The 13,585-nt window shown below is 44.9% G+C and overlaps 1 protein-coding gene across 3 annotated transcripts in view; it reads right to left on the bottom strand.

Moving 5' to 3' along the window:
- The window catches only part of SEMA3F (semaphorin 3F), a 239,519-nt gene extending 236,313 nt beyond the window's left edge, over positions 1 to 3,206 (bottom strand). For 2 of the 3 annotated variants that reach the window (XM_061617795.1, XM_061617800.1), the window contains exon 1: positions 1,521 to 2,122. The gene's annotated coding sequence lies outside the window, so the exon portion shown is untranslated. Of the gene's footprint in view, positions 1 to 1,520; positions 2,123 to 3,157 lie in introns of those variants that run through there. The other variant, XM_061617796.1, reaches the window with a different exon arrangement.
- Positions 3,207 to 13,585: the final 10,379 nt, after the last annotated feature.

Here is a 13,585-nt window from a genome sequence, read left to right as displayed (position 1 = left end):
ACACTGACTCCAGCCGTTTCTCTCCCGCCGTTCCATCCCACACCAACAACAGTTCCTTGGCGCACAAAAAACGCAAAAAACGCTCAATGGCGTATTTATGCAACCAGCTCCTATGCATGGTTACTCGCAAGAAAGTCTCAACGAGTTAAGAGTATGTCTTACTCCCAGGTAAGTGTGCACGTCACACGTGAAATGAACCAAGTCTCTCCTCCCTTCCTCCGCATACATCCCACAGACACCAGCTGGACTACTCCATAAGAAGTGCCCCTCAGATCAGAATGCTAATCCTGCGCTGGGACAACAGCTGAGGTAGTGGCAACTTTTAGCACGTCGCAGGGTCCCGGATGAGGCGTCCAGCCGCCCAGTAGTAGCGTGCGATTCACTAACCACTACCACCACCGTCGTAATTTCAAAAAGCGTTACAGTAGCATTTATAGGCTGCCTTTCTAGGATCCTCAAATCGGCTAAACCTTGAAGTTTAGCATTCAGCCCGCTTGTTGGTACAGAAGTCATGTTGACACACATAGAAATATACAAGACACGCTTTAGACAGATTGTGGAAGACAGCGAGAGAGAGGTCCCAAGAAGACCGGCGCCCACTTGGTTTGGAAGAGGTGTCACCTCTCCAGGCTTTTTAGCTTTTGCCTGTATCAGTCCAAACGACTTGCTCAACTTCTGGGCTTTAAAGCTGTCCCACTCCGGACCCGTCATCAACGACTGCCAGCCCAACACTCGAAGCGAGCGCAGTAGAAGCGCCCTGTGGAAAGAGACTCCCGCCTTTGACTAGCCGCGAGTTGGAGGCATCTCGGGGACATCCCTGTTCCCCTCCGACAACAGGCTCATGAAAGGGTTGCCTTTCATTTGGGGCTTCTACGGTATAGGGCGCGAGGGGTGGTGGTGGTGGTGGGAGATTCAAAGCAGACCCAGGCATTATTCTTTGGCGAAGAATAATTTCATCCGAGTGAATGCGGCTAGGATTTTTCCTCCCCGCCTCCGCTAACTCCCACTTTTCCGGATTTCTGTTCAACTTTGCCGGCGCAGTGATGGGAAAAAGACTGAACCGGCCGCTGTCATTTTTCGGGCGGAGCCTGTGAAGGGTGATGAAAGTTTGCTGCTTTAAACAGTTCTCTCTCCCTCCCCATCATTAGTCTCCGTTTTTCCTTCTTGCCACACACAAAAAATCGCCCCCTTCTATGCACCTATGATCAAACGACAGGGAGGAAGCAGAGCAGGGCGATAACGGTTCAGAAAGTGGAACCTGCACCCACCGCCGTGCGAGGTAAATCGACATTCTCTCCGCCCGTCCTTTTCGGCTCGACCCCTTCCACGGACGGGGCAATGATATACACCTTTCCTATGCAGAGGCCCGCCCAAATGAGATCGTCTTCTCTTTTGACAGAGCTGAAGTCTTTCTCTCTCCCTCCATTAATTCGGAGGAGCGACGAGAAAGGCGCGTGGGCAAATGGGGGGATTAACTCGCGTTACAAGCTGCACGTACATACACATACAGAGAGACGTACCTTTCTGGATGGAGACAGAGCAGTTCAGACAGTTTCCAGACAGGTCACTTCGCTGCTCGCCGGTAGAATCCGAGAAGCGCTTGTCCCGGCTCCACAAGAAAAGGGGGATATGAGAAGGAGCGAAACCCCTGTTTATCGACACCAAATGGGCATTTTCTCACCAGCTGTTTTGGTAGCTGCGTCCCACCGCCATTCCCCCACCCCCCTTCGGCCAAACTAAGCGGGCTGCTCCTCCTGCTCCAGTGTGGTTGCAGCACCTTCCGGATTCCTGGACTTCGAATTCAGGACCTGAGTGGATCTGTCGCCCAATCCATAGAGACGCTCGATTTGCACAGCTAAACCAGTTAAAAGAGGCGGCAGCTAAGCCTGGTGGGACTCCTTTGCATAGGAGCAGCAGGCTTCACTTTCGCCGCTCCTGTCGCCGCTTGCCGAGTGTAAATGCGCGGCTGTCCCCCGCTCTAAGTTCTGGTTGCAGGCCGAAGCGCACCAGCGCAAGAGGCAAAAGAAGGAAGGAAGAAGAAAAATAATTAATGTGGCCTCCTACCTCCTTGGCAAAAAGAAAAAAAAGAAACCACCACCCTCCCTTCTACACACACACGAAATCCCCTTCTCTCACATGGAACACCCAAACCCTATTCAGTCAATTGGCTTCTACCGCCAGTGATTTGCATAGCCCCGCCTCCCCGTTCCCACCTCCTCGGGCAGTGAAAAAGTGGGGGCTGAACCCTTGCGCATTCTCCTCCCCGCTGCCACCTCTTTTTCCACCTGTACCGCCCCGCCCCACCCCTCCGCTGGGCTTGGCGAGGCAGAGACAGAGGGAGCGAGGCGAGCTAACCAGCCAGCGGCGGGATGCCAGTGATCTACTCCGGGAGTCAGCTGGGCTGCTCGCGACTCTCTCACCGGAGAGAGTGACTTGACTTTCTCTCCTCCCTCTGGCTAGGCTTGGTTCCAGCAAGTCCCCCGCGGCGTCTTCGCTTCTACCCAGGGCTCAGCTTCTCTTCCATCATCGGAAAAGCAAAGGAAATACGATCCTAATCCGAATCCAGACTGATAATCCCCTTTTCATGTATACACCTCTCGTCTCTTTTCACCTAACTCTGTGCTTCGGAGATGGGGATTCTCACCCCCTCCCCACTTTATAAATCGAGAGGGAGGACGAGACAGACAAAACAGGCGCGCGGGGGGGGGATGGGAAAGACAAAAAAATAAATAAAGCGAGTCCTTTGTCTCTCTAGCCAGAGTTATTCGGTGGTTTGCGCGGGAGTGTCTCCGGTCCCGAGGGGGGGGCGAGAGAGAGAAGTCTGAGGAGGAGGTGGTGGTAGTGAGGGTGAAGTGAGAAAAGGAGAGAAAAAAGGTAGACAGCAAAAAGAGGAAGATCGGGATGGGAGTGAATGAATGAGAGGGGAGGCGGGGAGGTGGAGAGAGGGTTGGGCCCTTGCTTTATAATGTTTCAAAATGCACCCAGACAGATCCTTCAACAAATATCCTGCAACAAAGAAAACTCAGGCGTAACTGACAGCAGGAGAGAGTGTTATCTCTCCCCCCGCATGTCTAACTATACCAGCGCCTTACTCGTTTCAGCAGTTTAGCCAAGCCAGGTTAACCCTTTGGTAGATGGGATTAGAAGAAAGACCCACCTCTAAATCTGAGCGGATGGAAGCACCCTGGGATCCTGAGGTGAAGATGGGAAGGTGTGGAAATGCTGCAGTTCTGGGGATGTCTGAAGAAGGGCTCTCTTCCAAGCAGTGATCCCTAACCAAATCTTCTGTATCCAAATGAGACGCTGGACAGGTTCAAGCTACATCAACACAATCCTTAGTTAAGGGCTGCTCCAACTTTGAGTCAAAACAGATATATGTTATGCATGTATTTAAGTGTATAAGGATCAAAAACGCCTGGTTTTACCTAAAGGAGTCTGTCTTCCCTGGGTCTGGGCTGTATATCATAGTGAGTGAGAGGAATGTTGTGCCTCCAAAAGAGGCTGAAAAATATCCAAGAGTGATTTACAAATACATGTTTTTTGCTATGTGCATGTACTGAGGGCTGCTTAGCACATTACAGTTTCTACATGGAGGTAATCTGCACAGTGCACATGTTGACTTCCTGACCTGTGTGCTTCTGGCAAATAGATACTTGCATGCCATTTAGAAGTGCCAGCATGCACATTCTTCCCCCCTCCCCATACACTGGAGAGATTACTGTACTTCTAAAAACATAATGCCAATGTCCTTAAGAGTGAGCAAGTTTTGATGAGGCTGGGTACAGCTCTGAGAGTCAGGAAACCTGACATTCATCCCTCTAAGGACAGACAATGACTGACCAGCCAAATATTTGGCACTGAAATGCAAATGACAGGTTTTGGCCTAAGGCTAAGCAAGGAAGAATGTATAATTCCTCTGCCGCCTCTGCCTCTTCCCCGCTTGTCTCTTTCATACTGATGAATAATTAATGAGTGCATCTTTGGCACAAGGTATCTTCTTCTGTTGCACATGGGAAAGTAGAAGCTGGAATAACTTTTAGTAGCTGTTCTGACTCTATAGGGCTCTGTCAAGCAGCTGGAACAGCACAACACCATCAAAGAACTTTAAAATATAGTATGCTTATTGCTTTCAAAGCAATTTGGATGTGACCCCAAATCAATAAGACTTAAACCATGTCTCAGGTAACGGTGTTTATAATCTGGAGGATTACTATCACTTCTCACTGTAGGCAAATGCTGTTTCTGATCTTCATAAAACCTCTACTACAGTGACCAGATAGAAAATTTAGCTAAGCTGTTATGCTAGGTGAGCTTAATATTTTTAGAAAGCTGGCTCCCTACTTAATGAAGTCTGTGTGGTAGGATTTTATTTTAAGTGTCTGTATCCAAATTACTGCACAAATGACAATACTTGTGATTTCTATATAACCAGCCTATTAATACACTACAACAAAAGGCAGTAGATTTAAAAGTAAATTGTCTGACATTGCAACTGCACAACAGCCACAGAGAACAAATGCTGGGCCACTTCAACATTGATTTCCACTTCTCACTTATATATGTGATGATAAAATATGTAAAGAGCAGGTGTGTGACTGGCAGTACAAGTGTCTTTCACTCTGGATACATTAGGAAACCACTGTGTGTATGAGTTAGCTATTGCTAATCAGGGCAACTTCAAAGTCGAAACCCCAAAACACTCATAGCACCATTCATTTATTGTAGGGTGGTGAACTGATTAAAAACATCTAGTTGATTAAACACCTGACTTTTAACTGATCAATTAATTAACTGGCTACATTGACATTTATTTGCATATTACTAGAACCCCATTAGAAGTGCCCGTCTGAGGTACTGAATGAAGAATGAGCTTAGAACAGTGTGGGGAACCTATCCCATCCAGATGATGTTGGACTGCATCTCCCATCATCCATGGCCACTGACCATGCTAGCTGAGGCTGATGGGAGTTGGAATCTGGAGAGACACCATTTTGTTCAATAAACAAAGTAATATACCTTTCACTCATAAGAAGAGAAGGCCAACATGAATGTTTTCACTCCCCTGTGTAATCAACACACTAGAACCGTATCAGCCTCACAAAAATAATGTGTTATTATCTCTAAGCCCCATAATTTAAAATTTCCCCCATTAATCTACTGATTAAACCAACATTCACTGCAATCCAATGCATTCCCACTCAGAAATAAACTCCAGTGAGTTCAATGGCACTTACTCCCAGGTGAGTGTGGGATCATCAGTGTGGTGCCCATGAGTACAATAGTGCTCTTGAGGACTTTTCTTGGTGCCCAAGAATCTTCTGAGCTCCCCTCACTTCCCCCTTTGTCATGAGGTAGTGAGAGCGGTTACTTTTTTCTCTCTTGAAAAGTCCATAGAGCTGAAGGAGGAAGATAGAAGAGTGACACTCTTTCCACTTCCTCTTTCAGGTCTATATGACTCAGATCGTCACCTGAGCAGCTGAACAGGAGCAAAGTAGACAAATCAGCAGAAGAAAAAGTGGAGTAATCTGGGAGACCGGGGGAAGGAAAATATAGCAGTCAGGGGGGAGAAAGTGGGGTGCCACAGGAGTCAAGGGAGAGCAAGAATAGAGTGCCCAAGAGAGAGACACAAACACAGAGAGAGAATGGTACATGTGCATGCATGCACATTCATGTTGGATCAAGTAAAAATGCTTGATTTTTTACAGGTTCCCCAAGTCGCATTCCACCCAACCACCATAAAATCACAGTTTACATCTGCTTCCATTGACTCAGCTATTACAAGAGACCCCTTCAAAACCATAATCAGATCATGATAGGCCACCCCTGTGTACACAGATTTGTTCTGTGATTTTGTGGTGGGTTTGTTGTTATACTACGTACAAATTATTAATATTCATGAGAATCCATGCCCTGGAACAATGTTTTTGTTTTGTTAGCAAGCACTGATCTGTGAATTTTTACTGTGAAGTCTACTACTGTAAGCTTTAATTTGATGGTGGTAGTTTGGTTTTTGTTGTTATATGCCTTTAAGTTGATTACGACTGACCCTATGAATCAGCGACCTCCAATAGCATCTGTTATAAACCACTCTGTTCAGATCTTGTAAGTTCAGGTCTGTGGCTTCCTTTACGGAATCAATCCATCTCTTGTTTGGCCTTCCTCTTTTTCTACTCCCTTCTGTTTTCCCCAGCATTATGGTCTTTTCTAGTGAATCAGATCTTCTCATTATATGTCCAAAGTATGAAAACCTCAGTTTCATCATTTTAGCTTCTAGTGATAGTTCTGGTTTAATTTGTTCTAACACTCAATTATTTGTCTTTTTTGCAGTCCATGATATGCAGAAAGCTCTCCTCCACCACCACATTTCAAAGGAGTTGATTTTTCTCTTATCCACTTTGTTCACTGTCCAACTTTCACATCTATACAGAGAGATCGGAAATACCATGGTCTGAATGATCTTGACTTTAGTGTTCAGTGATACATCTTGGCATTTGAGGACCTGTTCTAGTGCTCTCATAGCTGCCCTCCCCAGTCCTAGCCTTCTTCTGATTTCTTGACACCTCTCTCCATCTTGGTTAATGACTGTGCCGAGGTATTGATAATCCTCGACCAGTTCAATATCCTCATTGTCAACTTTACAGGTAGTTTGGTTACCTCACGTAAAATCGTATGTTTAAGAAGATACATTTTAATTATTTTATTTAACAAAATTTATATACCGCTTGATTGCAATAAAACCTCGAAGTGGGGTTTTTTTTAAAAAAAATTAAAATTATCAATAAAAGACAGTTAAAAACAGATATTTAAAACCATTCCAAAACTAATTAAAATCAACAATAAATTAAAAACAGATTAAAACACAAGACACTTCTACATGCCTGGATAGGCTTACCTAAACAAAAATGTTTGAAGCAAGCGCCAGAAGGAGTACAGTGAAGGCACCTGCCTGTTGTCAGTAGGCAGGAAGTTCCCAAGTGTAAGTGCTCCCTCACTAAGGGATTGATTTCGTACAACTGCAGAACGAATATTATGTGGCACCTGTAACAATGCCAGTTCTACAGATTGAAGTATTTGAGCAGGCATATAAGGGGTAAGATGATCCTGCAAGGAAGCTGGTTCCGAGCTGTTGAGGGCTTTGTATATCTTGGATTTGGCACAGTACTAAATTGGCAGCCAGTGCAGATCTCTGAGCAGAGGTGTAATACTCTGACAGGATCTTACTCCTGTCAGCAATTGGGCTGCAGCATTCTGCAAGAACAGCAGCTTCTGCATCAAGCGCATGAGAAGCTCCACATAGAGTGCTTTGCAGTAATCCAACCTTGAAGTCACCAGTGCCTGAACTACTATGTCATGCTCTCCTGGTCTAGTTGTACCAGCTGCTGCCTGAAAAGGCATTTCTAGCCAACGAGACTACCTGGGCCTCCAGTGACAAAGCTGGATCCAGACTGCATACATATTCCTTCAGGGGGTGTACAATGCCATCCAGGGCAGGCAACTGAGCAATTTCTCAGACAGGGGAACAACTCATTCAATTGTTTTTAAATTGTTTTTATATTGTTTTGAATTTTAAAATTGTGTTTTAAATTGTTTTTAAAATATGTGTTTTAAATTGTATATTTGTTTTAATGTTTTTGATTGCTGTAAACTGCCCAGAGAGTGTTGGCTATGGGGCGATATACAAGTGCAATAAATAAATAAATAAATAAAATTCACAGTGCCTCCAACTTGCCAGGATTCAAGCTCAGTTTATTTCCCTTCATCCATCACACCAGTTCATCCAGGCACCAATTCAAGGCTTGCATGGCCTCTCCTGATTCAGATATTATGGAGAAATAGAGTGTACTCATGGCATCTTGCTCCAAAGCTCCTAATGACTGCTGTCAGTGGCTTCATATAGACAATAAATAACACTGGGGATATAATAGCGCTCTGCAGCATCCATAACATAACTGCCAGGGAGCCAAAAAGCACTTTCCCAATGCTGCTATCTGGATTTGGTCCCACAGGTAGGAATGGAGCAGCTATAGCAAAGTGCCCCCAATTCCCATTCCATGGAGTCAGTCCAGGAGGATACTATGGTCAATGGTAACAAAAGCTGCAGAAAGACAGAGAAACAGGAGCAAGGTTGCATTTCCCTTGTCCCTCTCTTTGTAAAGGGCGACCAAGGCAGAGTCAATCCCAGGGGCAGGCCTCAACCCAGATTGGAATGGATGTAAATAATCTGTGTCATCCAAGAACATTTACAGCTGCCCCACCACAACTCTCTCCACCACCTTCCCCAGGAAGTATTTGTGATTGGTCAATAGATATTCCAGTCTAAAGGGTCCAGGGCTGGTTTCTTTAGGAGTGGCCATACCATTGCCTGTTTGAAGGCAGCAGGGACCACCCCTTCACACAATGAAGCATTAACCATGCTCTGGATTAACCAGTCTAACGCCTTCTGCTAGATTTAATAACTAGGAAGGACAGGGGTCAAGAGGGCATGTGGTTGGACATCCTGTTGGCTGCCAGCACCTTGTCCACATCAGCTGATTGCATAAGCTGAAACTGATCCCACAACACATCACCAACTCTGGCGTTAGATAAATCATCTGGAATTGCAACAAATGCTGAATCAAGGTCACTCTGAAGTCAAGCAACTTTATCCTCATGAAGTGTAGCCTTTTGGTCACAATGAGTCTTGGCATGCTTCACAGTGAGAGTCTGGACCATCTGAAATAACTCTGCCAGCTGGCTACTTGAGGATGTGACTCAAGCTGCAAAATGAGCCTTCTTTGCTGCCTGCACTGCCACATGGCAGGCATGATTATGTGCGCTAATTAGTGTTTGGTCATCTTCAGAACAATGACTTGTGCCACTTGCACTCTAGTCTTTATCTGGTTTGCTTCATAGCCCAAAGCTCCCCAGACTATTAGGGAGCCATTTGAGTTCCACAGTGGCAGGGAGGATGCTTGGGGGTGATCGTGGCAACTGCCCATTTCATCTTGCCATTCCAGAGCAAGAACAGGGCTTTGATGGGATCATAAGCTTTCTCTGCTGGAAGATCCTCCAGAAGATTCTGGAACACATCAGGTTCCATCAGTCTTGGAGGACATGGCATCCAAATGTGCCTTACAGGGGGATATGTGTGTGTGTGTGGGGGGGAGAGAATTGCTGCTACCACTTCAAACTTCACCAGACAATTCTACTGGATCAGACTTTTACCCCTTGGAAAATAAAACATGTGTGCTTTCCCTCTTTCTGTCTGTCTGGGGAGAGGGGACACTGACCCTTGGAGAGAAACAAGCAGAAAGGATGGTGTCCCCAGCACTCTCTCAAAATTCCAAATGTGCCCACAGGCCCAAAAAGGCTGGTGACCCATCATGCATAGGATTTCAGTGTAAAAGTTGTAGCCCTAAGGCTGCAACATTCAAGTTGCAAAATACTGTGAAGCGACCTTGAGACTCATCATCTAGCTTCATCATTCGATTAATTTTCTCCATCTTCTGCAATTTTGAATGCTTGTAAAGTAAATTGTTAGCATAAGGATGACAAAGTCTGGTAAAATGGTTGAGTTGCAAACAGTGGAGTTTGAGTGGAAGATACACAGAATTAACTTTGCAGTGGATGGTCTATGCTACACATTTGTTGTGGCAAAGGTAAGGGGTATGTTCATGTGAGAGGAGGAGGAAAGAATAGATATGCAATTATATATAGCACTGTCACTTGATTAGAGAAGTCTGTTATTTAATCATATGAATTTTAGTCTGTTTATATTAAGTGATAATGAATTGGATCAAGATTAAGTTAATTGCAGGTAGTTTCCACTGACATTAATAGGACTTTGGGGATTTTAGTTCAACTAAGCTTGAATCCAACCTGAATCTGCATATATCTGCATGCAAGAAAAACAATAGTACCAAAGAAACACTTTTTTTTTCCTGATGATGCACATACGTACCACAGCAGGAATGGTCTTAGAAGAGGTATTCCCTCCTTTGTGGCACAAAATGAGGAATGTCTCTTTTAAGATGGAGCTTGCTGCCTTCACATTTTTAGTAAATCCAAATGTTTGTATTATTATATATATTAACTAGATGTGCATATTAATTATATAGGAGAACCAGTGTGGCATAGTGGTTAGAGTGCTGGACTACGACCTGGGAGACCAGGGTTCGAATCCCCACATAGCCATGAAGCTCATTGAGGAACCTTGGGCCAGTCACTGCCTCTCAGCCTCAGAGGGAGGCAATGGTAAACCCCCTCTGAATATCGCTTACAATGAAAACCCTATTCATAGGGTCACCATAAGTTGGAATCAACTTGAAGGCAGTCCATTTCATTTCCATGAATTATATATTTAATTCTTAGTTGTAAGATTTTCCAGAGAGGTAGACATGCCAGTCTGTTGCAACAAAGTCTAGTGGCACATTAATGTTTTTTATTATAGCAGAAGCTTCCATTGACTAGAGTCCACTGTGCAAATTGAACCCACAACAAGTAAGAGACATAATGCTTCCCAGCTGTTTTTTTCTTTATGATTTAGACCCACCAATAAAATTTTATCTTTCTTCGAGAATTTGTTGGTTTCAATCCCCTGGGATCCTTTCCCTCCATTTGGGAACTAAGGATGTAATCATATACCCACTTCCCTAAGAGTAAGTCCCACTGATCACAATGGGACTAGCTTCTGAGTAGACATGGACAGGATTGTGCTGAAAGAGGTGTTTCTGATATGCATTGTGTTTGTTTTGGAACACAAGTGCACAGACACGTTTTAAGGTGCACACAGATATCATATAGGATTAAATTCTTCTTGTTTTGCAGCAAAAATGCCTATCTTTTCAAACAGCTTTAGAGTTTTGCAAAACACTTATTTAATCTTTGTCATATAATAGACATACATAAAGTTCTTCCTAAGTGGAATTTACAGCTTTCTCGAGATACAGGTCTGTACAGATACACTTTAAAAATAATATTAGAAGCATCAACTTTGATATCACCAGACGTTGTCCTTTACCAAATGAGATTACTGGTCTATCTAGGTAAAAAATGTCTGTACAGTAATGGCAGCAGCTCTTCTTTCCCAGGGAATAAACCCTGCATGAAAAAAATGTGCTCTAGTCTGAGCTACAGCCCTTCCCAAAGTGGTCCTTTTCATGTCTTCTTGAAATGTATTGTTATGTATTTGTAAACTTACTGGCCCTGGTTTTAGGAATGTAGGGATATAGAAGGCTGCCTTATACTGAGTCAACCACTGATCCATCTAGCACTGTATTACCTACACTGCCTGCAGAAGCTCTCCAGGATTTCAGACAGGGTTCTCTCTTAGTCCTACCTGGAGATGCTGGGATTGAACATGAGACTTTCTGCATACAAAGCAGATGCTCTGCCACTGTGATGGCCCTTCCCCTTACACGTTTATTTATTTACTTATTTATTTATTAAATTTATATACCGCCCGACTAGCAATAGCTCTCTGGGCAGTGAACATAAAATAGCATAAAAATACAATGAATAACAAAATAATACTAAAATACAATGATCAATCCAATACAATAAACATTTTAAAAAGTAAATCAGTGTAACTTAAAATGCTTCAGAGAATAGGAAGGTTTTGACCTGGCACCGGACGGAGAGCAGAGTCGGCGCCAGGCGTACTTCCTCGGGGAGACTGTTCCATAGTTCGGGGGCCACCACTGAGAAGGCCCTAGATCTTGTCATCACCCTCCGGGCCTCCCTGTGAGTTGGAACCCGGAGGAGGGCCTTCGTAGCAGAACGTAGTGGACGGGCCGGTTCATATCGGAAGAGGCGTTCCGCAAGGTATTGTGGTCCCGCACCGTATAAGGCTTTATAGGTTAATACCAACACTTTGAATCTAGCCCGGAAACATATTGGCAACCAGTGCAAGCTGGCCAGAACAGGTGTTATATGCTCGGACCGCTTGGTCCTTGTCAGCAATCTGGCCGCCGCATTTTGCACTAGTTGTAGCTTCCGAACTGTCTTCAAAGGTAGCCCTACGTAAAGCGCATTACAGTAATCCAAACGTGAGGTTACCAGAGCATGTACCACTGATGTAAGGTCCTCTTTACTCAAATAGGGACGTAGCTGGGCTACCAACCGAAGTTGGTAAAACGCATTCCTAACCACCGAGGCTACTTGAGCCTCAAGTGAGAGGGAAGAGTCTAAAAAGACTCCCAGACTACGAACCCGGTCCTTTAGGGGGAGTGTAACCCCGTCCAGGACAGGGTATATATCCACCATCCGATCAGAGAACCCGTCCACCAACAGCATCTCAGTCTTGTCTGGATTGAGCTTCAGTTTGTTAACTCTCATCCAGTCCATTGTCGCGGCCAGGCAACGGTTCAGCAAATCGACAGCCTCACCTGAAGAAGATGAAAAGGAGAAGTAGAGCTGCGTGTCATCAGCATACTGATGGCAACGCACTCCAAAACTCCTGATGACCTCTCCCAACGGCTTCATGTAGATATTAAAAAGCAGGGGGGACAAAACTGACCCCTGCGGGACCCCATATTGGAGAGCCCGTGGTGTCGAGCAATGTTCCCCAAGCACTACCTTCTGGAGACGACCCGCTAAGTAGGAGCGGAACCACTGCCAAGCAGTACCTCCAACTCCCAACTCCGCGAGCCTCTCCAGAAGGATACCATGGTCGATGGTATCAAAAGCCGCTGAGAGATCAAGGAGAATCAACAGAGTTACACTCCCTCTGTCTCTTTCCCAACATAGGTCATCGTACAGGGCGACCAAGGCTGTCTCAGTGCCAAAACCGGGCCTAAAACCCGATTGAAATGGATCTAGATAATCAGTTTCATCCAATAGCGCCTGGAGCTGGCCAGCAACCACCCGTTCCAAGACCTTGCCCAGGAATGGAACATTCGCCACTGGCCTGTAGCTGTTAAAATTGTCTGGGTCCAAGGAAGGCTTTTTCAGGAGTGGTCTCACCACTGCCTCTTTCAGACAGCCCGGGACCACTCCCTCTCGTAAAGAGGCATTTATCACTTCCTTGGCCCAGCTACCTGTTCCATTCCTGCTAGTTTTTATCAGCCAGGAGGGACAAGGATCCAGTACCGAAGTGGCTGCACGTACCTGTCCAAGCACCTTGTCCACGTCCTCGAGTTGAACCAACTGAAGCTCATCCAACAAAACAGGACAAGACTGTGCTCCGGACATCTCACTAGGATCTACTGCTAAAACTTGAGAGTCTAGGTCCTGGCGGATACATGAGATCTTATTCTGGAAGTGAAGTTTGTGTGTGTGTTTTATCTTATGTGGCCCATATGTGGTTTTGAATATCTAATTCTGTACAGCTATTTTTGTTTTTTTATATATATTGATGGTTGTTGTTTAATTTATGCATTAATTGTTAGCTATTTTGATAACCCATCAGGGTTGAATATATATATATATGAACGTAATTGTGATCAACAAAACAGAGGTTTTTATTGTATTAACGAAACATTTCAGCTTCCGCCTTCATCAGCTGCTAACATAGAAATGCTGTTACCAAGGTGGCAGTTACAGAGCTTTCAGGATGGAATGCTCAGAGGGGCTTCATTTACAGAAGCTAAGTAGTGGTGGTACTGTC

This window comes from Rhineura floridana, chromosome 3 (genome assembly GCF_030035675.1).
Source record: "Rhineura floridana isolate rRhiFlo1 chromosome 3, rRhiFlo1.hap2, whole genome shotgun sequence".
Lineage (NCBI taxonomy): Eukaryota > Metazoa > Chordata > Lepidosauria > Squamata > Rhineuridae > Rhineura > Rhineura floridana.
Note: the sequence above shows the minus strand (reverse complement) of the source record. Positions and strands in the feature narration are given on the sequence as shown.